Here is a 23,656-nt window from a genome sequence, read left to right as displayed (position 1 = left end):
CATATCCACGTCGATAGGGATTGTCGTGTGGGGAGTGCAGAAGGGGCACATACACCGTGAGCTTCATTTCTGTAAGGCTAGAAATACAGATAAATAAAATGTAATTTCATACAATTCAAGTTTTCCCGAGTCTTTTCAAAACACCATAGCAGAAATTTTGGGGAAATAGCTTTTTCATAGCTTTTTGCTGAGTATGTACTACAGTAGTTATGCCCTAGAAAAAGCCTCAACCAGCATGGCTGAGATAGCCTTTAGTAGTAAATATTCTGTAGTATTTCTCAATGTAGTTCTTACTATTGGAAGAGTTAGTAATGTGACAGACCAGGATGGGGCTTTCACATTTCCATAAAGCTTATTTTTTTATTTAATGAATCTATTCTATTGAACAGGTTTGACAGCAGCAATATTCATTAGAATGGCAAACTAGCTACAAAAAAAATGGGGTTTTAATTAAAAGTAATTTATTAACAAACTTGTTTTATCTTGTTTCCAAATTATTGTTAAAACATAAACCCCAACTCATTCGCAAATTTTATACAATAAATAATTAAAAGATTCACTGGCTTTAAAGTTTTGTAGATCCACTTCTGACTAAAATTTTACCCATCACTACCCTCGGAGTTCTGTCTTGAATTTTGTATATGAAACACACCTGGATTTCTGAAAACCCAGGAGAGAAAATGGTTATGCTTTCTGAGATCCTGGAAACGGGGAATTTGGCTGGCTACAAAGGCCATGGGAAGAAGTGTTGCTAGCAAAATCTGAAGGAATAACATCTGCATACAGCCCCCAAGAGCAGAGGGAAGCATGTAACTTGAGCAGGCTTGGAAACTGTAAACTGATTTGATTAGCATGGGAGGAAATACGGGACAAAAATATGGGAAGGAAGTGCTGAAGAGTGAGGGGAGATTTATGAGCTCACAAGTGGGCTGGTGAGAAGGAAGTCTGAGGTGGGAAAGTTTGTGTGGGGAGGTGCTGGAATGAGGATGAGAAAAAGGGCATAATAGAGGACAGGTAGGACAGGAAATGCTGGGGTACTTAAGACCCGGTTCAATAGAACAAGGAAAGGATTGGGATTTGGGGCCCAAATGGTATGAGACCAAGAGATAGATTTGTATATTCACTACCTCAGTGCCTTCTTTTTTAATATAAGAATTTAAATAATTATTTTAGCTTTATATAAAGCCTCTGTATAAAAGGCTTCAGAGTCTGCAATGGGGTAGCTGGACATAAGTTCATACAGGCAAAGCCCTGAGATATTATACCCAAATAACTTAATGTGAAGTGTGGATAAGGATATACAACCTCCATTGTAAACCTCAGAGCCACATTCACCATCGGCATGATCTTATAAACATCTTATAAAAAAACACAATCCTTGAAGCACCTGATATATTTACTTTGTCTCAGACTCGCAATAATGGAGAACTCTCAGTATTTTGTGGCTTCTTTTAAAAGTGAACAGAGTGCATTCTAATCATGCCCAACAAAGCACTGAAAGCAACAGTAAATATTGCAAGTTTGCTGAAGAGTGCAGCCTCAGAAGAAGAAAATCTCTGTTAAATTCAAATTGGTGCACTATTTCAGTTCAAAAAATGCTTCCATGCAAACCCAAGAATATTTATATTTTGACAGCTAAAGTATTTTTTTCCTCAGAGTGATCCTTTTAATTTTTAGCTGCACTATTTTTTAAAAATAAAACTTTTTCTAAAACAGTTATTGAACACTTCAAGATAAAGAAATTATTTTGGGTCAGAAAGCTTCCCACCACCCTTCAAAAAGGCTTCTGACTTTTTTGTTCTGGCTACTGAAGTAAAAATACCAGTATTTGCAAATATTTAGAAAGAGAAGACAGTTGGTAGCAAACCCACATGCTCTGGGAATAGTTTAAAGCATCTCTCCATCTTCCACCCCTGCCCACCAGCCTTCTCATCCTTATATCAACACCAAAACAAAGAAAAAACAAACAAGCGGTTACAAGTTCTGAAATTATCTAAGATCCCCATGTCTGCTCCAAAAATAACTTGTATATTTGGTTGCAGAGATAGTAAGTGACTTCTAACAAACCATCTATGAGGACACAGCAGGAACAGGACAGCAAGGAATGGAGCAAGGCCATTCACAGCATCCAGGAAGGGAAGGAGATGAAGCCAGAGACAAGATATATTTTCTGCCTGAGAGACTCACACAGGAGAAAAGCTAGGCATAGAACAGCCCAGAGACCCTCTAAGATGGAGGGGTAGAGATCATAGGCTGAGCTTAAATGGGGCTCCTCAGCTCATAGTCCAAGCATCCCAGGTGAGGCTAGTCAGGGACAGTAAATCCCATTAGCATCCTCAGGGCTCTGACATTATTCTGCAACAGATTAATTGTGATTAATCATATGCTTTTTTAAGAAGCTCAGAGCACATGACTATTTCATGTGTTAATTTAAATAAGAGTGAAAGAGGTTAATGTTTCTTACTTAAAATTTGTGACCTGCTAAAAGTATGCGTAAGTCATGTGCCTAAAGTCAAATCTAGTGATTTTTTATTTAATCAGTTTTGGGACTGAACCCTCAGCTAGGCTGTCAAGTGCAAGATATTAAAATGCATTGGAGCCTTTTGGAGTAAACAGATTATTTGAAAATTCCATAAGGGTATATTAAAAGAGTGGATTGTTTAGCCCTTTAAAAGTTAGTCTGGCCACTCTATGCATGCATAGGATTGGATTAGTAAAGCTTTGTTTAAGTGTCTGCAAACAAAGGGATACCACAAAGCAAATATAAAATGCTTAAGCACCCTATATCCTTTAGGAGTTCATTTTATAAGCAGTTTTGAAACACTTAACCAGCAACCTCCCTGAATCCCTCAAGAGCTAAATATCACTAAAAATTGGCCAGCGGTGTATCAAATTGGCCAAAGTGTATCAATGTAATGATCAGAGGTTACTTTGAAATATAGACTTATTTTCTTTAGACATTTCTGTCCCTTTCTATCTTTACTTAAATGCAAGATGATTTTAAAAGTATTGCCAATAAGAAAATACTTCACTGTTCTAAACATTAAGAACCTTCCTGGAAACTTGTCAAAGAACCCTCATAAAAGTGTTGCTTTTCTCTTTTACTTCACATTAGTGCAGTTTCAGGTCTCAGATTAAGCTCATAAACTATAATCATATATTATTTCTTTATAGTTGCCAGTGTTCAAGGCCAAAAGAAGCAGGGAAGATACTTCTTTGTTTTTCTGTTTTACTTTATGGAAGGGGTTTTTTTGGTCCTGTCTTTTCTGTTTGCCTTTTTTTCCAGTCCAAATCTCTTGACTGGGTTGAATACGTGATCCAAATAACAGCTTATTTATCATGCTGTTTGGTGATGGATGCTTGGTGATTGCCTCATATTCTTTTCCGACTGTAAAACTGAATTAGATTCTACACCGTGCAAATGTACACAATGCACATTGTAATGGCAGCTGGTGGAGAGCTGCTGTAGCCAATTCTGGGTCTTTTTCCAGTTACAACTTCTGTTTCTTGTCTTCTGTGTTCCATTTTCTGCCACCCCTCCTCCCAACCAGCACCTTAAAGAATATGTAAAAAGTATCAGGCAAGGGCAACAGCTGGTCCAATTTTCTGTCCACAGATATTCATAGTCTCTGATTGGAGTCATGGTCCCCTAAAAGCCCCATTTACACAGCAGAAGAAAAAAAAATCACTGTACTTTTTTCATCACAAAATATTAAACAGTATAGAAAATAGGCTCATGTAGTTCCTGTTCAAAAGGCGGTCCTTCTTAAAATAATAAAATTCTTCAAAACATTAATGCATACACGTGCAAACACAGTATAAGCATATAGCAGCCTGACTTTGATAACTTTTCCACATAACTGTATTTTCTTGGAAGGAATGATCTGCTGTCTATTTGTAACTAAAAGAGGTTTAAACTTAGAAGTACTGTTATTATTGGTTTTAAACACCAAAGATGTTCTTTATAGTTATGGAAATTTGTTGTACAGTAAGGAACTGCAAGACTAGCAGTCCCGTGAAGTTTGTGCATGGAACATAAAGGAATACAAAAAACGTAACTTCAATCCATCCTCTTTTTGTTTTGTTTTTTTTAGATTTGTCTCTGCTTTCTTTGTAGATTGCTGTTTGGTGGGGTTTTTAAGGTTCAAGGTTCCTTTTAAGATTCCTTTGTCTCTAAGCAAAGGGACATGGGGTATTAGTTTTAGACCTTGGATTGTTTTCTCATTTCTGTCTGAGCCTATCCATGCAGGTTCCGTTTTTCGATTTCCCAGTGTAATACCACCCCATGTAAGCCTACTGTTGGTCAATATATGGCAGCACATACCTTGAGGTGGCTACATAAGTCAAGGGCATTTTGCATGGTGACTAACCACGATTGGTTTACTGGTTAATGGTGTAACTGTTAAATAGATTCTTTTTAGCTGCCAGTTTCTTACAGTTATTGAGACAGCAGCTGAACTGCTTTTCCCATTCTCCTTGGTGAATTGTCACTTTATTTAAACTGCAAAAATGGTATGTATTTCTGAAATTCTGTGATATGTCATATGTCTACTTCACTGCAGATCTAAGGATAGGTTTTACTTTATCCCCACATTCATCATTAGTGTAAAGAAGTGCTTCAAGAACACTTTTTAATGCCTAAGGTTTTTAAACCTTAGTTCATTTCCCTCTGTAACAGCTTATTTTCTGCCTATGCACTTTCTCATATACTATAGAATATAGAAATTTTGCCCGTATCTCCATTCTGAATAACCTCTCTTGGTGGCCTTTTTAATTTTAAGATATATATTTACAGTTTGCAGTTGGGATTAACTATATTTTTTTTAAACATACAAAATATAATTTTTTCTACAACTTTGAACATTAAAAAAGTTTTGGCTTAAAAGAAATCCTCCAAAATAGGCAATAACATTTTTTTGTAGAGATAATTTTGCCTTCCTTAATACAAGAATAAGAAAAAGAACTGAAATATGAATTTGAATCTGTAACTCTTACACTCTTAGTTTTCTGAGGCCATCTCTTGCTGTACAGCCTTGGATCTTCCATGCAGTACCATGCTCCTCAGTGTGTTTTTTTCCTTTTGTAATCTCTTTTCATCCCTTAGATACAAGAGCTTCTGACACAGTCACCTTTACCAGCTTTGTGATCATTCCCCTACCCACTGGGAATTTTGCAGTGCTGCACTCTGACTGCTTTGGTTCCGTGTTATAGAAAATCTTGTGTGAAATGAATGTGTTAAACTTGAGACTCCAGCCTACATATCCTATTTTCTACAGTTTCCAATACCTCCATTTTCTGACAAAATAACCTTTTATTTCATTATCTCTGTGTTTGTAACTCTTATAAGGAAAATATACATGTTGACTATTAGATTAACAATCATACGTCATTCAAACATTTCAGGAAAGAAAACATTTAGTAAAAACTTGTTCAAGAGGCAGAGGTAGGTTTAGATTCAAATGTAATGATCGCACTGATTTTCTTGTGTTATCACATCAGTCCTCTTTTACAGCATCATACTGAACATGATACCAATTGGGGTGTCGATGGTTTTAATTTCCTGCCCTCTATCACCCGGTGGTCACTTTTCATCACATTCATTGTTTGGTAACTTCACCAGTACCGAGTTTCCTGATGTAATAAATGAATTGGTTTCAGGGTGTTGGTTATTACTGTTTAAATGAGATATAAAAGAGGGGAGTTGAGGGTGGAATAGATGGACATGTTAATTGAAGGGAAGTTGTAAGACTGTACGGGTGTAATGCTGGAATGTAACCACTGGATGGGGATCTAACAAGGACCCAATGGGTTTAATAGAAGGAACTTTCTAGTGCATTGCTTCGTAGGGTACAAGGGATGAGGATGATGCCCTAGACTGTGATTGGAGAATGAGCCAACCAATGAAGTGGACTTGTTTGAAAATGATTGGTTAGGAATGCACAGAGGTATAGACCAACCAGCGAACAGGAAAGGGACCAATCAGCACGAGGATTAAGAAATGCACCAGTCCGGTGGCACCAAAGACTTTAAAAGCTACCTGCACCCAGGGGGGGTCCTCCTGCAGAGCTTGGGGTCCAAGGGAGCACCCAGTGGGTCTCGCTGTCTTTTTTTGTGTATTGTTTTATTCTGGCTTGTTGTGCGGAGCCTGGGCTTATCCTGGGTTCCCGCTCTCAGCAGTTAATAAATAAACGAGTTGACTTTTCCTTTCAAAAGTCTCAGCCTCGTTCACAACACCTGATATTATATATCTTGGTTTCCATGTAAGCTTCATAATGCCCAGACTTTCTTACTTTATGTGAAATAAATGGTGACTACACCAAGAACAAATCACAAGCTGAAAAAATTTACTAGTCTCATTTGTCTGGAACATTCCTCTCCCTGATCTCTTTATGATCTTCACAAATATTTGCAAAGGTAAAGCATGAAATCCAATGAAAGGGTTGGAGAGGATATGAAGAGAGAAAATTTGTCAGTTTAAAGCCTCACATCCAACAATATGCTGTAAGACCTCTGCACCATGTTTAAATTGAAAGCAAGAGAGCAAAACATTCAGAATGTAAAGATGATAAGGAACAAAACAGACTAGAAATGGGAGACAGCTGGAGACAGCAGTTCTGAAACTATAATCTTCCTTTAGTATATCTAAAACAGAGCAATCATTTCTCTTCCTTGACACTAGAAAAATATAACTCTGATTCACTGAAAACTCAGACTTTGTTCTGATCCTCTGTAGGTAGGTTTTAGTGACACTGTAACTACTGAGTGCATTAAAAATCAAATAGACAGTTATTCTGCATGCATTGTCCCAGGGTACTGGAGATAAACATCTCTGACCTATAAAAACTGAAAAGAACAAGGAATGTTATCTGCATTATAACAGGAATAATTAGTTAGAAATGTCATAGAAGTAGAGCATCCTTGTCAAACATAGGAAAAAAATTCCCCCAACTTGGCATTAGCTCATGTATTCCTGCTATTCTGATCATCTTTGCATGAATCTAAACTTCTCTGAGTTGAGCAGAGTTATCCTGATGTATTCTATCATAAGTACATTTAAATGGGTCTATGTGAACCCAAAAATCCAGTCAGAAATGAGTTGGAAAGAAGACAGTGAGATAACCTATTTTTGGGAGGATTGTGCCAGAATCTCCAGACTGCAAAAAACACTCTTGATGGTTCAACATCATTGCAAAAGACATGGTAACTCAGGTCTAAATCTAAGGCAGGAGAGGCAGCAGCAGGAGGCATATTTGCTGAATATGAAGAGCAGATTCCATTCCCATGGATATGAAAATAGAAAGGAAACATGAAGAAGAAAGCTGTGGGGTATGCAGGTGGTATAAGGCAATTTACTCACTAAAATGAGAGACTGATCTTTCAGTATGTGCAAGAAATAATCTTATCAGGACATAATTTAACAAAAAGCATTAATCTTTAAATCTTCAGTTAAAAACATCATTACAATGTTATTCTACCAGAAAACCTTATTTAATAAAATCCCAAATGAGTGCACTTTTATTTTTTCTTATTGTATGTATTCTGAAGAATGGACGCTATGTTTCTGTCTTGCCTTGCTATAATTCTTCTATAAGCAGGAAAAAAAAAGCACTTAAACCCAACAGTTCTATGCTCAGTTGCTAAAAAACAAATAAATAGATACTCTTGCTATAATTTTATAGCTACAAAAATGACAGGATATCACCCAGTGCTTATAGAAACCTGAGGGACTCTATAAACTTGAGGATATATACAGTATTTCTCCAGCTCCATCTCTCACTGAAGAACATCCCAGAGTTCCAGTTACTAGGCCACTTGAGGATTCTGCAAGTGCTATTGCTTTGAAAGCTATACTTCACAGTCCTTTATCTAGGGTGAGAAGTTACACGAGCAAAAAAAGCTTGCTGATTTACTTCGAGAACTCACCTTGTTTGCCTAAACATTAGAGCCAAGCACCACCTAAGACTTCTGCATGAAACTGGCAGAAGCAATACAGGGAGTAGAAGTGACTAGTGTACTTTTGGTCTCAAATTTCCCTGTGTGTGGGTAACACAATAAAGCCAACAGGAGGAGTCAGTGGAGTCTACCTCTACTCATGTTTCTTCTGCGTTCCTTTAAGCACAGCTCAGTCATGGAAGTTCTCCATCCCTGGAAGTCCTGGCTAACTGGGGAGGTCCCACATGAGCGGGTTGGCCAACAAGAAGAGCCAGAAGGAGGATCCAGAGGACAACAGGTCTGCCAGCCTGACCTCAGTGCCCATCAAGGTTATGGAATAGATCTTGAGTGCAATCACTTGGCACATAGAGCAAAACAATGAGATTAGGCAAAGCCTGCACAGTTTTAGGAAAAGCAGGTTCTGCCTGGCCAACCTGATCTCCCTTTATAACTGGATGACCCACCTGGTGGATGTGGGGAAGGCTGCAGATGTGTCTACCTGGATTTCAGCAAAGCTTTTGACACTGTATCCCACAGCATATTCCTGGGAAAGCTGGCAGCCCATGCCTTGGACAGGTGTTCTTTTCACTGAGTTAAGAACTGGCTGGACAGCCAGCCCCAGAGAGTGGTGGTGAACAGTGCTGCACCCAGTTGGCAGCCAGTCACTGGTGGTGTCCCCCAGAGATCAGTGCTGGGACCAGTCCTGTTTAATAAGATCTTTACTGATGATTTAGCTGAGGGGATCAAGTAAATACATGGACAACGCCAAGCTTGGTGGGAGTGATCTGCTGGGAGGCAGAAAGGCTCTGCAGAGGGATCTGGACAGGAAGGATGGATGGCCCAAGGCCAACTGCATGAGGTTTGACAAAGTCAAGTGCCAGGTCCTGCACTTTGGCCACAATAACCCTAGGCAGTGCTACCAGCTGGGGAAGAATGGCTGGAAAGTTGCCCAGTGGAAAAGGACCTGGGGGTGCTGGTCAACAGCAGCTGAACATGAGCCAGCAGTGTGCCCAGGTGGTCAAGAAGGCCAATGGCATCCTGGCCTGGACCAGGAACAGTGTGGCCAGAAGGACCCACACAGTGAGTCCCCTTGTACTCAGCACACCTCAACTGCTGTGTCCAGTTCTGGGAGGACATTGAGGGTCTGGAGTGCATCCAGAGAAGGGCAGTGGAGCTGGGGAACAGTCTGGAGCACAAGTCTGATGAGGAGCAGCTGAGGGAGCTAGGGGTGTTTAGCCTGGGAAAAATGAGGCTCAGTGGGGACCTTATCACTGTCTACGACTTCTGGAAAGGAGGTGGTGGCCAGGAGGGAGCTGACTCCAGGACAAAAGAACAAATCCTTAAACTGCACCAGGAAAGGTTCAGCCTGGATGGCATGAGGAATTTCTTCATGAAAAGAATTGCTAAGCATTGGAATTGATTGCCTGGGGAGATGGTGGAGTCACCATCCCTGGAAGTGTTCAAGAAATGACTGGACATGGCACTCAGTGCCAGGGTCAAGTTGACAAAGTGGTGATCAGTCAAAGGTGGACTCAAAGACCTCAGGGTTTTTTTCCAATTTAAATGATTTTGTAATTCTGTAATTTAAATATATTTTAAACCTTTCTCCAATGGTTTTTACCAATGGAGCAAGTATAAGGTACATAAAGGTCTGTGATGCCTTTAATTTTACTGATAACATATTAATTTTTTGCAAAATACTTCAAATGTTAAGTATCATTTGGAATACAGCCTCCTGGTCATAATATCCTTAGTTACCTTCAACATTTGGAGAAATTCCATTCATTTATGGTGTGTATGTGCCTATATATATATATTTCATCAAAATATTAATAATAATGTAAATTAAAAATAAGAGAAAGCCTAGTTGTTGTAGGATTAGATTTCTTTTAAATGTCTGGAAAATAACAAGAGCTAAAGTCTGTTTTTAAACCAATAGAAATTTTTAAAATTGGGCAATATCCCAGATATGTAGATTCTTTTTCTACTTAACTATTAAAACATCATTGAGGAAGTTGTTTAGAATTGGGCCTAAAGTCCAATAATCTTAAGCAAATAATAAGTAATTTTTTTAAAAAATCTAGATACTGATGCAGTTACAGACTTTGCTTCTTGGACTAATAGCTCTTTAGTTTTGCATGTTTTGTCTTTTGAGGTATTTTGGGTATTTGAGGTTATGTCTGAGGCAAGATTTTAGAATTGACACATTGTAATCCAGGCCCTTTCACATCTTGTGATGCAATCAGGATTATCAAGAAGTTTAATTTTCCTCTCCTGAGTTGCAGTTGAGCAGGTAAAAATTCATTAATACTATTATGTTAGGTACTGTTATTTAATTACTATGAGGCACAGCTATTGTGTTTTGAAGAGATTTTGGAATTAAGAATTTGGAATTAAGTGATGAGGAAATAAAACCAATTAAGACTAATGCAACAAGAAAAAAAAAAAACAAACCAACCCACAAACATTTTCTTAGCTCTTTAAAAGAAGAAACAATATAAGTTGTCTCTAAATAATTCACATGTTGTGCCAGGCCAGCTTCTCAGAAAGCAACATTTCCATTTTCATTTACAAGTTTCCCCAAATGTTTCATTAAAATTCAAGGGCTGTGCTGGAAAATAAACTACTTTCAGGTATAGAAGTTTGGTGGCTGGGGTTTTTTTGAGTTTTAAACAGGTTACCTTCTTCCCTTATCTTCTTCAGCAGTTGGCACTTATAAATGACACAATTTTTTAAAACTGCTGAATTTCAAAATTCAGTTCACTAAATAAAGGCTGGTGAGATGTGACAGTGGCACATTCTATTCTCCCATGGCCTTTCCTCTACTGTTTTGCCTCCTCTAATGCTCAGTCTGTGGCCCTTCATTGCAGAGCCTGATTTTTCTGCTGATGAAGAGATAATGGACCCTCTGAGAAATAAGACACCATGTAATAATGGTCTGCCCTACAGAAGTAGTCCATTTTAATTTCATGGTTGTTGCATTATCTCACATGTTTTCTCACAAGACATTACAGCAGGATCACAATAATTCCACCATTGGTATGTACGTAAAGCAAAACTAGCTTTGAAAGTGTTATTCTTGGAAGTAGTTTCTTTCTCTAGGTTGTACAAAGCATAAATTTATAGTGATTGAATCTCCCATTTTGCTCCTCTTTTCAGGTACAAAAGCATTTTTATTCTACAGATGTATGTATGCTCAAAGCTAAATCTAAGGCTTTTGTTTCAGCATAAGGAAGGGACTTGAGACCAAATACACCGTATACAGGGGCTAATATTCAATGGCAAATAATTTTGCACCAGTAACATTGAAAACAGAGGGATATTCATGAAAGAAAGAAAAAAAGAAACATAATTTTTAGTAAGTTTTTTTCTTAAGATGTATTAAATGTATTCCATTTCTTTCGTATTTTCAGGAATCCTGTCACAATTGGTTGATAAGGCCTTTTGTTTAGGTAATGCAGCTAATATTTTGAATATCCTTAATAAAAAAAAATCTGAAACTTTTAAAATAATCCATGTATATTTTAATTATGCACTAAAAATTATAACCTTCCTTAAAACTCACATATTCCTACTACAGATGTAGGCCTAGGAAACTGTCATGAAATTTTTTTAAAGATAATTTTTGACATTTGCAGTATCTTGGTGGATGTTTTGTATTTCAACAAAGCTCTCAAACGAAAAGCTTTTTTGACAGTGAATGTGACTCCCCCGTGCATAAAACGTCTTTTTCTGCATGTTTTGCTGTGGTAGAAAAATTTTGAATGGACTGGTGCATGATTTCACTTTAGTTAGTGACCAGTATCCTGGGTTATTAAAGTCTCAGGAAAAGAATAACAGCCAACAATAAAGCACCACCAAAACACCACCACAAATACTTAAAGTAACTCCTCAAAATTATAAGTTACCCAAAGCTCAATCTGCACATGCAAAACTCAATCTGGCAGTGGTCAGGAGCAGATGCTTATCAGCAATAGAACAATGTTCCCTGAGGATACGATGCCCATTTCAAAGGTTTTAAAGACGATGGACTTCCTAAATTTGAGTCGTAGACATATATTTCCTACTAGTTCTTGATAGACTTTCATGATTTTTTCCTACACATTTTAATCAAGGGGGTTTGATTTTCAAAGCTGTGAGCATCTACATGGCTGCACTGTATATTTGCTGTTCTAATCTACAACACTACTGACAATATTTTTAGCAATACCAGTTATGTGGAAAATATGCAAACACAGGTATATGGCATGATCTCAAAAAGAGACATTCTATGAGCAAAAGAAAAGGATATACCAATAATTTCACACTTAGTGTGGCAAGTTACTAGCCTGAAGGCAAAAATTTCATAACTGGGGTATACAAATAAATGGTGTAAGGACATTATTCCTCTTGTAGATTCCTTATGCTGTCCACTGGTTCAGCCTTTTGGCTGACTAACTAGGGTGACTTTTCCTAGTTAATGGCACAGTGGAGAGAGAAAAAAAGGGCATGGAGCCTACTGATCATAAGCAACAAAATGCTGTTATTTGAGTGATAAAGTCTTTTGGCCAGTTTTAAGATGGAAAGTTCATTGGTTTTGTTGTGTGGCTTTTTCATTTATTATAGTAAAAACCTCTACATTTTTTCAAGCATTGGTTTCTTTTATAACACTGATTTCTTTTATCAACACTCTCCACTCTAGGGCATTTACAGATCATAAAAGATATGAATTTTTTTTTTTTTTCCATTTCTCCTACTGCTTTGTGATCTAGTATCTACCAGAGGTTTAGCTGGTACAGGATATATTCTCATCCTCTTTTTATTTAAATTTTCCAGGTCTATTCAATGTCAGAATTCTCAAAAGATTAAAATGGCAAGACTTTTAAAGTATGTTTCAGTTATGACCACAAATCCCTCAGCCAGCAAAGGAGAAAAGGGGGATAAATTTGAAGCTAAGTCAGAAACCTGCCTTGAATGGTCGTTTTCTTCCTGGTTAATCTTTTGATGTAACAGTTGCATCAGAAGCAAAGGTCAAATCATGTTCCTGCTTGCTGATACTGGCTAGTCATCTGTCGGTGGGCCAGACATGCCACCTTCCCAGACACATCCTGTCCTCTCACTGTAGGCCTGAAGGAGAAGCTCAAGAAAGTTTTATCTTCTCATTCAAGCCAAGGAGAAGAAATTATTTAAAGTGCAAAATACACATTTTGACCTGCCTTGTAAAATGCATTTGAACAGATATGCTTCTTAAGAACTAGCCTTTCATAACACTCTTAAACTTTACATTTTCTGAGGTTTTTTAGGAACTTTCCAACAGTCTGCAACATGGAATCCTTACAACTTCTGCTAGAATGGGGGAGTTTTGAAGTGTGGTGGGCCAGTTACTTAAGTGACATTGAGACTGTTTTGTCCCCTTGTCAGGTATACAGGACTAGATTTCCTGTTAACATCCAGTAAAAACAGTGTAGTGGCCAAACATAAGGAAATAGCATCTAGTGAAAAATAACCCTGTGGTTCACTAGATCTCCACTTCCAAAGTACTTTCTGTGGCGGCTTAGTATATTAATATGTAAAAAAGCAAACAAACTAGCAGAAGTGAAAAAAGAAGATGAGAGTTGCTCATTGAGGAAATAAACTTTATGTAAAGAGGTACAATAGTCAAAATTGAAAGATAAATAAAAACAGGAGTCTCTACCCAGGACATTGCTGGTGTAATCATTCTACTTTTAAATACATGCTATATTTACCCACTGGAGGATCTATCCAAAGCTTATTGATTCAAAACTCATTTAGTCTCATTCCCCCTCCACGCACATATACTTTTCTCCCTTTCTGTGTACACTAGACAGAGATTTACAATAAACCAGACAATAATTCCTGGATCCATTTTTCTACATCCCATTCAGGTGTAATAGGATTTCAAATTAAGCCTTTACATTCATAACACCAAGTGTTTATAAGCAAAAATTATAAGGTTTTCTTAGATCTTGCTTTGTTAACATCTTCTGAAATGCTTTAGTTTCATTTGATTTGATTAAGCCTAAATAATTCTACATAATCTGTACATTTTACCTATTCAGAGCACATCTGTACTCAGAGCTCCAGTTTTACAAGAGAACATCTTGATTTTGCACATCAGTCCTTCAACTCACTGAAATGGGTATAAAAAGTTATGACACCTCAATAAGATATAAAGGCACATAAGAGGAGTTGGAATGGTATCTGTCTTCCTGTAGACAGTAGCATAAATGTTTATCAGCAACATAATATATTTTTTTTTTTTTTGTGATAGTCTGTCAGTAAAATTGTAAAACCAACACCAAAGTTACTGTGATTAGGTGAACTAAAAAGGTCTAGATGACAGAAAATTTATGTGGTCTGACATGTCACTAGAAGGGCAGTGCCTCAATATTCTTTGTCTTGTACCACTCTTGAAAATTACAGGAGTTGGTTTCTTTAAAATATCACTATCAGAAATCGTAGTAGAGGTGTTTTTCCTGTTCCTACACTTACATCCACTTTTGTTTTATTCATTTGCTAAATTATTCCAGGGGGGTCAAAAGCCCTGAACACAGTGTTCTCTTCAACCTGCAGAACTCAAACCCCTACCTCCAAGGAATATCTATAATTGCTGCAAGGAGGTGATCTTTATTTCTCCTGTTGTGGTTGTATCCCTTTGCATAAGAGAAATAGTTAAGTGGAGCATGAACGTCTAGGAAACTTTTCTGAGAACAGGTCTTACATTCCCCTCTCTCCTCAGTTCAGGTTTTGTGTTTCTTCCAGTGATTAATGCAAAAAACATTCCATCAGGAAAGTCTGGTATTCAAAAATCCTTACTCTCTCCCCCTTTCTCGTGTCTGGAGTGCTTTAACCAGATAGTCGTGATCAAGTTATGTTTGCTTGCCAATCCAAAGTGTTAACTGTATGTTCCCAATAGAAAAGTTTTGACTACTCATCATTTTGCTTAGTATAAAATTAATTTGTGAGAATTTTCCTCCAGGTAAGGACTATGACTTTTAAATTTCTCCCCCAAAATCTGGATATTTTATTTTAGTCAATGTGTGGTCTTCAGATGGGCACAATATCTTCATCCTGAGATGCATTTTGAGAACTGGTGTTTCGAATTAACCATGCAGACAGCACTTAAGTATACTACAAATGAATATTTTCGTACCAGAGAGATACAGGTAGGATTTGTGTAGTCCCTTCTTTCTCTAAGATTACTGGTGGGACTGGTGTTTTCATGCTCTTTTCTTTTTAACTGGGTTGAAAGAAAAGAGCATGTAAAGGAAAGGGTGAGGGATTTTTACTGTGATATTAAACTGAAGATTAAACCAATGACAAGAGCTTTATGTTCTGTTTTGAAAAAAGTGAAATGTGTAACCAAACTTGTCATGCATTTTGAAGGGAACTCTCGAGTCTGGAGGAGGTTGCTCGAAATTTTACCTCCTAGTGTTTTGTGCTTTATCCATGAAACTGGCAGCTTCATTGTTTCTGAAGAAAACTGACACAAAAGAAAGTTTTAACAAAATCAAAAGCAGTTGCTTAAAGCTGGGACCATGCCCAGTCTTCCCATACAGAATATTATAAGCATATGTTCAACTTTGTCCACACTGTCTCCTCTTTCAGTCCTGCTCCCTCAGCCATAAGGAACATCAAATAAAACTTTGAATGGAGGAGGACTATAGACAAAATAATTTCTGAACTTATTGATGATGCAGAAAGACTTGTAAATGTTACTAGTAGTAAATTATTTTTATGACTAACATTTACCATAGAATTTGTTCTTTCACTCATGAATGCTTTCAGATCAGTAACAAAAGCCAATGAATACTTACCATGCATAATTACCAAGGTATGGATTATTCATGATAGTCACAATATGTTCCTTGTTCTACCAAATGAAAAAAGTATTATTCAATAAAAATGTGATGAATAAGCCAGTTCCTGTCTGATATTGTAGAAGTTTGCAATAAAATCCATCTATATGAGAAAATATTCATGAGTACTTTGCTGCTGACAGAGTGTGTGTGAGTTATGAATAACACAGCTCCAAGCTTCAAAGCAATCAAATCTGTCTCCAACACTCTGGTCAATTCTACAGTGTAAACATTATTTTAGTAAGAAGGCCTTAGAATCAGTGTCACCCCAGGTAATAAAATCTTAGTGATTCTGTGACTTGATTCAGTGCCTTAGCCAAAACCAAAAGACTGTCTGTTCCTCATCACACTTCTTAGGCATCCATAAGTTAACTAACAAGCACTAGTAATTTAAAGTGGAAGTGTTCCAAAAAGACCTCTTCACCTAATTGTGGTATAAAATGTAAAGACAAGGCTCGCACCTGCTCAGAGACTCCAAGGCCCCCGGTCAACATATCCAGGAATTGGCTCACTCATATGCAATATATGCCCACTTCTTCACTACATCCTGACATTATTAGCTTTCCACCCATAGAAATTCTGTAAGCTGGAAGTGCAGTGGGGCTTGGATAGACATTTCAATGGAAGAGGGGAACAGAGACCTGGAAAAACTCCAGTATATGACTGCAAGGCAGATGCTTGCCTATGTCTTTTTTCCTGTCATTGACAGGGCTGAGGACCTTATACATTCAGGAAAGAAGGAATGGAAAAACTCCATTTTGCAAGTAGAGACTAGAAAAACTAGCACTTTCAGCACAGCTATGTAGAGACAGCAATTGAACCTCTTTCTTGCAAATAATCTTAAATGTCTAAGTTATGAAGGAATACAACATGTACAGCTGCCAATACATGTCACAGGCATTGTTTCCTTGAAACGTCTGTGGTTGGACATTAATAAACAGAACTGATGCCTTGAGAGGCCACATGAAAACAGAGACTAGACAAGAATAAGGGAATAAAGGTAGCTATTTATTTGGAAGGCCTTCAAAGGTATACCCTGGGGAGCCAGAGGCTACTGCTAAGATGGACCCCAAGATGGATGACAGGTCACGAGTTCTTCACACCTTTATAAGTTTGGTTAATTTGCATATCAGGGTTAATTCTCCAATTAAAGCTTCAGTTAATGATGTAATTTCCTCAAGCTTGCCCCTCCTTTTAGAGGCTTTGGTTTACATTTTGGGCTTAGGATGGTCTGAGTGTCCTTGGAGAGCAGGCCTGGAGAGGCTTTGTTATATCTACCTAGCATGAGAGAGCGGAAGTTAACAGGCTATAGGAAACTTCAGAGTTACACACTAGGCAGTACAGGATTTGAAAAATATGAAAGTTAAAACCTAAGGCATCAGAACAGATTGAATAGTGTATTATTTTCATCAGGAATATTTTCATACACACACAAAAAAATATTCACCCAAGAAGCAGCACATATCACACATCCAGAAGAGCAGAACTCAGTACAGAGGTAAACTGTTGCATCAAAAAGGACCTTCCAAACAACTAAACGAAAACACTGTTCCAAATATGAGTGAACTAACTGTAGAATCTGTGCATCTAATTCTTGATTAAGCAAGATTCTTAGTCACTTATCTGGTCTTGAGATTACTGAAAGCAAAGGAGCAAACTTACATCCATAATTTTAAATTAATACTGTATAACTTCTTGAACAGAATCTTCTGAGCAAACTTCAGAAAATATAGACAAATTTTTCTGACACAATGGAAATTTTTAAAGCCACCTCTTTACTGATATCCACTTTAAAATCAAAAGATCAATGGGAACAAGGGAAGCAAATTCTTTAAAATGTTTAGATTAATCTAAGTAATGTTTTAAATTTTGATTATTGTAAAACCTATTTATAAAAACACAATTTGCTTGTATCCAGTCTGAGTTGTGCTTTTATATAAGAAGGGAATATAAACCTGGTGGAGTAAGCAAGAGTATCAAGTTCAGCTAATACACAGCATATGCAGTACTGTTTTTCTTTCAAACATTTTATTTAGTGTTTCATAAAGCAAGGACCCCACAGAAAACTAACCAAAGAATTGAAATACGAAGCTTCTTTCTCTCCAATACATTTTTGGTTTGTTTTTAAAGCAATTATATAAAGTGCTCTAATTGCTACTTTAGGAAGGGTTTAGCACTGCAAGATGCAGAGTACACCAAAGATATTTTGAGAGTTTTTAGAAAAATACACAGTGATGCCAGACTGTTACACCTATGGAGCATTTGGGTTTACATGGATTTTACCTCTTTCAGGCGGGGGGAAAAATAGAAGTCTGCAACTTTGGCAGTTTAGATTATGCATTCCATTTCATATAAATTTGTTACAGTAGTTAAGCAAAACAATGGTGCTTCTATTTTCAAGCCATGTTATTTTTTAACATCTACCCGGGCTGTCATGCAGGCAGCCTGCCTGCCTGCTCTGGGAGAAGGTTTCATATTCCAAAAGGCTTCCATCCCCCTACTCCCTAATGGTGAAAATAAATCAATTTCATCTGCTGGTAGTTTCATTTCTTCTTCCCCCTCCTCCCTTTTTTTTTTTCATTTCCCTCTCCTTCCTTTGTGGGCTCCTTTCCACAATGCCATATGGCAGCTGAAGGAAGGGTAGAGCAATGATCTGCATTTTCAGCTCTAACAAAAGATGCAATAGTGTCAAAGAGGCTCATGAATGCATGAGACATACAAGTATAGAGAAGTGCCTCCAGTCCTGTCAGGAAGGACTAAAGGGAAGCCTAATAAACCTGACATTGCTTTAGTGTAAGGAAAGGCAGCAGTGCTTCTCTCAGTAGTTCATCTCACTCCCATCCATCTCCCCCCCCCCGCCTCCTCTCTCACCCCTTTGGTTTCATGCCAAAATCCCATTAGCTCTATTAATGACATGTGGTTCAAAGTAAAAGCATGTGGCAGAACAAGAAAGGCACAAAATCAACCATCCTATCTATTCGGTTTTGATACATGTATCATGAGATAGAAGTATTTCAGTAGGGGCTGTGTCAACTTGGCTACATGAACAGCAAAGTGAAAAAATGCAACATGAGGCTGTAATCAGTTTCTCAGCTGTCCTAATTCATCTCCCTAAAGTCTTAACATATGAATAGTTGAAACTTAATTTTAAAACGCTGACAAAGTTTTCAGCATTTGTGTTCAAAGCACAGCTTGGGCTTTTTCTGCCCCTCACCCTCCCCAAGACTTCAAGCTGGCTAAATGCACTCCTCAGTGACTTTTTGTGGCAGAATGAATACACCCTGTACTACTGCAACCACTTAGGACTCCCTTAGTTAAACAAAAAAAAAGGCATGACTGAATTCTGCTGTAAGGGTCAGAGAGAAATGGCATTTCAATATACAGAAGGTATTTCCTCCTGGAGTATGGTTAAGGGCTGCCTACGATAATTTCTGAATTATTTAGACTGAACATGTTTGTAACTTGATTTGCCTTCTCTAAAAGCAGGCATTTCTATAAGAAAGTAAAGGAATCTATTTTCAAACTGAAGTACATCCTAGCTTTGGCAAACGAGCAAGGCAATGTCTGTTATATTTATAAGGCAACACATTTTATTACAACAAAGTTGTAGAAAAGTACAGCAGTATTGATTGGCTAAATAATAAATATCCTGGTTTGTTCCTTTTGCCTCAAGATGCTTCTGTTTAGACCACAGAAAGTCAATAAACACTTAAATTTCATTCAGAAGTCAGAAAGATTTGCCAAAGTCTTAGTGCCATTTTAAATAATAATAATAATTTTTAAAAAGGAATATATTTTTAAAAGTACCTGAATCACTCCCAGAGATATAAATTCAATCTTTCAACATCTGCACATGCTTTTCTGATTAGCCGCAAATAACTCAGAAAGTAACTATTGACCTGTAGCTGTCTCTAGGGCAAAAGAGTAAAGTTGAGAGTTTCTATTGGATTTAGCTGCACTTAAGGTCGGGCTGGGTGTTCTGGTCATGGCAACCACCCTTTAAACCCCTAACTGTCAGTCAGAGCAGAACTGCAACAAAATAAGTCAGCTATGCAACATTTCCTTTTCTCTTTAAGAATATCTGTTTACGGAGCTCATGTCCACTCAGTAGGGTGTGGATATTTTATCAGCAGAACAGTGGTTGGGGATGCTCAGGGATCCAGAAATCTGTCATCTGTTTTTTTATTTTTTTCCATTTTAACATTTGTATTGCTTTTAACTATGGGACTTGCACTATTTCAATTTAAAAAAAAAAAAAAATCATGTTATGGCAAATCTAAGCACAATTTCAAACACAAAATAAAGCAAACATCCTCACCCAAGCCCAGAATCTTGGAAATGAAGTTATTTCATATTTTGATTTGAAGTACCATTAATCCCTGCAATTTTAAAGATGAAAGTAGCTTTGAGCTCTAGAATCATCAGTGCTCTTGTGTACATCAACCATACATTACTGATTTCCTCTTGAATTCCACCAAAATTTAGGCATCTCTTTGAAAATTAGCCCCATTTTCTTGTCTCTATCCATCTATATCTATCATCTATATCTATATCTAATCTATATCTATACCTATCTATCTAGACTTCTTTGATGTAAAGATTGATCATCAGCTGTATCAGAAACTCAGGTCTTCCATGTTTGTGGATATAACTCAGTCAATAACAAATCTCGTGTGCACAGACTGTGGCAGCACATCCATTTTGGCACAAGGTTTGAGGCAACACTCCTGGCTTTACATGTTTGCAACTCTGTGGGCACATCAGTCAGAGTGACTCACTGTCTTCAAACTAGAAATTTCTATACTCATCCTAGTGAACTCGCCTGTGGTTTGGGATTAACCCATACCTTCCTTCATAGTGTGCTATGTTCTATATGAAGCTAAATGAGGTATTTTGGGAAATGTCTATGTCCATTTTTCAAGAGCACAAGGGATAACTGTTACTTCCCTTTCCTTTCACCAAACAATATAATTGAGGCATGTTATTTGTGTTTAGACATTAATATGCAGAAAAATGTAATCTTCAGGGGTTTTTTTTTTTATGAGCACTAGTTAGAACTGAAAATATTTACCTGGAGAAGTAGACAATCTCTTGACCTACCAAACGCATGCTATCACCACCACAGCAACATGTCTTTTGGATTAGAGGTATTGTTTTAACACCTCAAATGCCAGGGCTACTTGTGTAAACCCGAAAGACATTAACTACCAGAGAAAACAGATTCAACATTTCCCTGATGATCTGGATAGTGATAACTCAAGTGCTTCATCCAAGTGACATCCAAGCACCCTCTTTTTTCTTTTTTAGCTTTTCTCAATGCCTCAAGTCTTCAGATTTGGTCCCAGCAGGTAAAATGCTTTCTGCCAAGCTGCAGCAGGGAAGTATGAAATATCTCCTACCTCATTGAGTGGATTAGCTAAGATACACCGGGGCTTGAGCATAAAGTGATTTAAAAGAGAGGTTCATTCCCTGGTCTAACAGCCACATGATGGGAACTATCAGCGAAAGCACAAGATGGGGCAAATCACAGGGAGTTAAGTTTTGAATTAGTAGAACTTTCTTTCAATATGTTTTCCCTCCTCTCAGTCTTAATTTATCGACCATGCTTGAAATTTTAAGTATGACACCACAGGTCTATCTGGCTGTAGCAATTTTTTTCCTAGCTGTTAACAGATCCATTTCTACTAAAATTCTATTACTCCTGGCTATTTCTCTCAGGAATTGTAACAATTCCTCTGGAAACAGATCAGCAGCTTTGGTGTAATCTTACTCCATGTAACTGGAACAAGGTGTGCTTCTAGTAAATCCTGCTACTAGATGTGACAAGAATAAAAAACTTCTTTTCATTTCCTCCCTGCCACCCAGACAGGTAGTAATGAAAGACATTTTGAAGTTTTCTGATTCCAGATGCAGCGTTAATTGCCAGACATCAGTGAGAGAATGCAGCTAGTGTTATAAGCATTATTCCCTACAGCTTTGACATTAAGCAGAGACAGCACAGGAGGGGTCATTTCTCATGTGTGAGGTTTACAAATAAAGGAAGTTAATGTGGAATAAACATATAGATTCCAACAGATTAATTTAAAAGGCATTTTCATTATCTTTGATGTTTATGAAACAGACCTTGTGTTTAGATAAATTAAAACCAGGGTATATACTATAAATTATACAGATAGACTTGAAATGTTATGCATACAGAACTGAAAGAAAAATTTACATGGGCTCCATAATTTTGTCTCAAAATCCCTAATGCCACGTTTTTTTCTTTTTATATATTTAGGTAGATTCAGTCTTGCTCAATACACATGTGGTTATGCATAAAATTAAAATTAAATGCCTCATTCTGTTAGTGGAATGTTATGAAATATTTTTGAAGTTACTTGAATTTGGCATGGCCTTTTATTTTTTTTAATCTTTGGACTGAAAACAAACATTTGTTCTGAGCATCTGACATTCAAATGTTTAATATTCAGTTTGGTTTTTTAAATGTGACTGTTCATATAGGCTATGTAAAATGTTGTTTTCCTTTGATTACAGGAGTAAGAATTAGAGTAAGAAGATAAAGTAATTTGGGGTCTCAATCTGTGTTGTAGAGCAGTAATACATCTTAAGGAACATGAAGAATTCAGTTCTGATCTGTGAGGAACTTGCTGTCAGGCAAAAATTCATAGGTACAAATTCTGAAGCTATATTATGTGCAGAATTTAATTTTCCCTGATGTTCCGCCTTGGTCAAATTTAGAAATATATCCTCTGAGAGAGGGCACAACCACCCCTCCCCCACCAGGTTTGGGAAAAATAAATTTTCCTTGAAGGAAAGGGAAAGAGATAAAAACTATTTATTTAACACATACACGAGAAAAGGATAATAATGCTAAATAATAAAACCCCTCACCCTGCTGGGAGAAACCTGGGAAAATTTCAGAGTCCTTCCGTAGATCTCTCTCTCCCCCTCCTTGGAGCTGGGACAGGGTGGTGGGCCCACCTCCAGGGCCAAGGCCTCGGTGGAAAGTCCTCCCAATGTATTCTGATGTTAAAACCATCCAGCAGAGAGAAAAGGGAAAAAATGAAGTCCCAGGAAAACAAAGGTTCAACTCTCTGAAGGAAAAAAAGAGCTGAGAAAAAAAACTGCCGAAAGCTGGCTGGAAAGAAAAGCAAGCCGAGTGCTTCTCTTCCCTCCCGCTCTCCTGCCGCAGCTGAAAATAAAAGTCTCTATCTCTGTGTGACCTTGAACAAGCTGCAAACTTCTTTGAAAAAGTTTTGCTCAGCTTTTCCTTCCCGCTCTCAGTCTCAGTCTAAAGGCATAGAAAGGTACAAAAATTAATTTCTGGGCATAGGTTCTGGGCATAGGGCAGCGATATGGGATACACATCATAAAGTCACCGGAAGACACCTGATCACAAACAACTGCCTATGGACGCATTGTCCTGACTATAATGGGTATTTTCAGATCCTTGCCCAGATAGAATTTTTTTTCTGCTGATGATGATTCCGAGGAAGAGCTGTTGTAAACAATACTGCATTTCATGTAAAAATGTAGTGGGAGCATTTTAGCTGATAAGCCTGAGATTCACTGAGCAGATAAGCTTCACTGAGAAGAAGTGCCTGTAAAACCTTCTCTGGACATTTAAATGTTCAGATAGTTGAAATGACAATGAAAAGAAGCAGAAGCAAGTCAGTGCCAAATTAATTATGAAATGGTTGCAGTCAAAGCTGAAATCAGAGACTGTTTCTCTGAGCCATTATTGCAAATTAACATACTTTCTGGACATCTCAATTCAAAAAAATACCATCCATGCGCACACCACCACCACTGAAAAATATCTTAAAATGCCACTGAAACCCTTAGAACTTCTCTTATATATA

General features: G+C 37.6%; 1 long non-coding RNA gene across 1 annotated transcript; it reads right to left on the bottom strand.

Annotated features, from left to right (window-relative positions):
- Nucleotides 1-22,726, bottom strand: LOC116444410. The gene is made up of 2 exons (XR_004240303.1): nucleotides 22,686-22,726; nucleotides 1-77 (listed from the first exon to the last, which is right to left on the bottom strand). It is a non-coding gene; the product is annotated as an uncharacterized LOC116444410 (long non-coding RNA).
- Between the last annotated feature and the right edge of the window lie 930 nt (nucleotides 22,727-23,656).

This window comes from Corvus moneduloides, chromosome 5 (genome assembly GCF_009650955.1).
Source record: "Corvus moneduloides isolate bCorMon1 chromosome 5, bCorMon1.pri, whole genome shotgun sequence".
In the NCBI taxonomy this organism is placed as follows: Eukaryota; Metazoa; Chordata; class Aves; order Passeriformes; family Corvidae; genus Corvus; species Corvus moneduloides.
Note: the sequence above shows the minus strand (reverse complement) of the source record. Positions and strands in the feature narration are given on the sequence as shown.